The sequence below is a fragment of the Phoenix dactylifera genome, chromosome 4, assembly GCF_051530095.1.
Source record: "Phoenix dactylifera cultivar Ajwa chromosome 4, Ajwa_hap1_PhDact_Kaust_v1.1, whole genome shotgun sequence".
Classification (NCBI taxonomy): Eukaryota; Viridiplantae; Streptophyta; class Magnoliopsida; order Arecales; family Arecaceae; genus Phoenix; species Phoenix dactylifera.
Window position 1 is genome coordinate 48,196,109 of NC_143193.1, and position 2,898 is coordinate 48,199,006.

The 2,898-nt window shown below is 42.0% G+C and overlaps 1 pseudogene; it reads left to right on the top strand.

Annotated features, from left to right (window-relative positions):
* The first annotated feature begins 1,524 nt into the window (after positions 1-1,524).
* On the top strand, positions 1,525-2,898 carry LOC103715656 (peroxidase 5 pseudogene; annotated as a pseudogene).

Consider the following 2,898-nt stretch of genomic DNA (forward strand, 5'->3'; position numbering starts at 1 on the left):
TGTATAACTACAGAAAGAAAATAAGAAACCAAGTTTGGCATCAAAAGGACTTGCACAGTAAAAACTATCGATTAACCTGATGGCACATGGCTATTTCTATGGATCCTTGTTTAAGGCCTAAGGAACCACTAGTTGAGAAAATATCGTACATAAGGAGAGAGAGAGAGAGAGAGAGAGAGAAATAAACAAAATAGGCTTCAATGCACACAAACATTAATTAACACGTTCTTGTGCGGCAACTAAATATAATATTTAAATTTGTAAAATGATTAAAAAAATAATATATATCATTGTGTGGCATAAGAGGAAGAAGTTGATAATTCTGGTCCACTATGTGGCATATGCAATTCTTTTGCATATATTAATGATATTGAATAGAGAATTTTCTTTATAAACTTATGAGACTATAGTTTCAAATATTAATTGATCATAGAAACTTCAAAACAAGCTAGTCCTTGGTTCAATGACAAAGTAAACAAAGTATGAAAATCATTTAACATTTTGAAGTAAAACATTCATCAAATATGACAAGGAAAAGTAATAATATATAGACAAAATTCTTGAATTATCTTCGTGGTAATAAAGGTTACTACTACTAAGGCCATAGGTGAGAGAAAGAAATATATCAAAAAATTAGATAAATTAAAATAGGAGCTGGGAAAGTTAAGCCCCAAGTATAAGGGGCAAGAAGGCAAAATTCCAAAGTTTTTGCTGGCCATTACTTGATTTAAAATATTTTTGGAAGGTCACTACTTAGGAGGTTTACAAATTTCATGAGGAACTGATTAATGGTCAGCATTTAGCAATAATCTCATTGCAATGGATGAGATATATTGAATCTATAATTATTCTTTTACATTCTCTCATTCTTTATAATAAAATTTAACAAATAATTTTAAATTTAATATGCATAATAATCATTAAAAATAAATTTAAATTTTTAATCTCGTATATAGAAATTCGAGCTACAACTATATTATGCTTATTGTGCACTAATTTTTGTTGCAACTGTTAATAACAATTGTTACAGCTACCTATATTCTAATTCCAGGTTAATAACAATTGTTATATCGAATTATATCCTATTCCCCATAAATTGAGAAAATGCCAATTATGAGCAGAAAAAAAGGTTCATCCTACACATATCACGGTGAAATTGATAGCACCATGGTTTATATTGAGTCTATGTGACAACAAGACAATGCGCGTAAATAGCATTTTCTCATAGCATTGCTTTATAAATATAGTCCAAATTGATCTTAGCAAATTTTCTCAGAGAAAATTCTCTTGTGCATGAATGGGAGCCTCGCAACATCGAAGCTGCTTTGACCTTACACTTTTGGAGGACAATCTTAACAGTTTGACCGTTTGAACACACCAATCTAGGACCCTTCAACGCGGCCAATAATTCTGTCAACGGGGTGATCGAGACAAACGAACCTCTAAAAATAGAATTCATCCATTTTCCTTCCCAATTCTTGTGCTCTTCCAATTATTCTGGGTGACACCACCACCACCACCACCATGGCTCCGGCCACCCTGTTGTTCTTCCTCATCTTCGTGCAATCCGCAAATGCTTTGAACACAAGGAGGTCAGAACTCCAACTTGGATTCTACAACTCTACATGCCCGGATGTTGAACAGATTGTGCATGATGTTGTCCGCAACCGCCATGTCCTGGATCCGACCATCGCTGCCGGCCTGATCCGCCTCCATTTCCACGACTGTTTCGTTCGAGTAAGTTTGTCATGACGTACGTTCGCAGGCCTGGTTTTGGTGAAAAGACTTGCATGCATGCATGGATTTGATTCCATATTTTTGAGCTAACGTTCTTCCTGCATGGTTCGCACGAGATTTCAAGATTTGGACTTTTTCTCCTATAGGGTTGCGATGCATCCATCCTGCTCGATGAGACGCCGTCCGGCGAGCCTGTCGAGAAGGTGTCGGTGGCTAATGGCTACACGCTGCATGGTATCGAAGTCATCGACACAATAAAAAGCATCATCGAGAGTTTCTGCCCGGGGACCGTCTCCTGCGCCGACATCCTCGCCTTCGCCGCTCGTGATGCTGCGGTCCTTGCCGGGCTCCAGCACTACCCGGTTCCTTCCGGCCGCCGGGACGGTACCGTCTCCCGTGCCGTAGAAACGCTCGACCTCCCGGGGCCATTCGCCACCGTCGAGCAGCTCACAAGAAACTTCGCCAAGAAAGGATTCTCGCAGAGCGAGATGGTCGTTCTCTCCGGTGCGCACTCCATCGGAGGGGCTCACTGCCCTTCATTCAGCGGCCGGCTCTACAACTACACGGCCGCCCTGCCACAAGATCCAACCATAGAGACGGTCCACGCTGAGTACCTCAAGACGAAGTGTCCGGATCCGAGGACGACGGCGGCGGAAGCTTTGGAGGCGCAGAAGGTAAATTTTATTCCGGCGGCCGGGACGTCGCTCGACGGCTCCTACTACGCGGAGATGCAGATGGGGAAGGGGTTGCTCGCGTCGGACCAGGTGCTGATGACGGAGAGAAGGACGAGGACGGTGGTGGAACGCATGGCGGCAGACCGAAGTAAATGGGCGAGGAAGTTTGCCAAGGCGATGAGCAAGATGGGGTTGGTGGAGGTACTCACAGGGGACCAGGGAGAGGTGAGGAGGGATTGCCGGCTTGTTAACTGAGGGATTGCCGATTCTTATATATGTATGTTGGGGATTCAACTATTGGTGAGTGGTAAAGATGGGAGCTTTGAAGCCAATTAGTTAAGAGTAGTCCATGCACAATCTAAGACTTATTTTCCCTTGATGTTTGTATGATTTAAGTCAGACTGCAATTAATCAAATTAAGTTTGAGTAATGTCAATAGCTATTAGTTTAGCCGATTGGCACCCTTCTCCGTAGATGAGGGATTTCA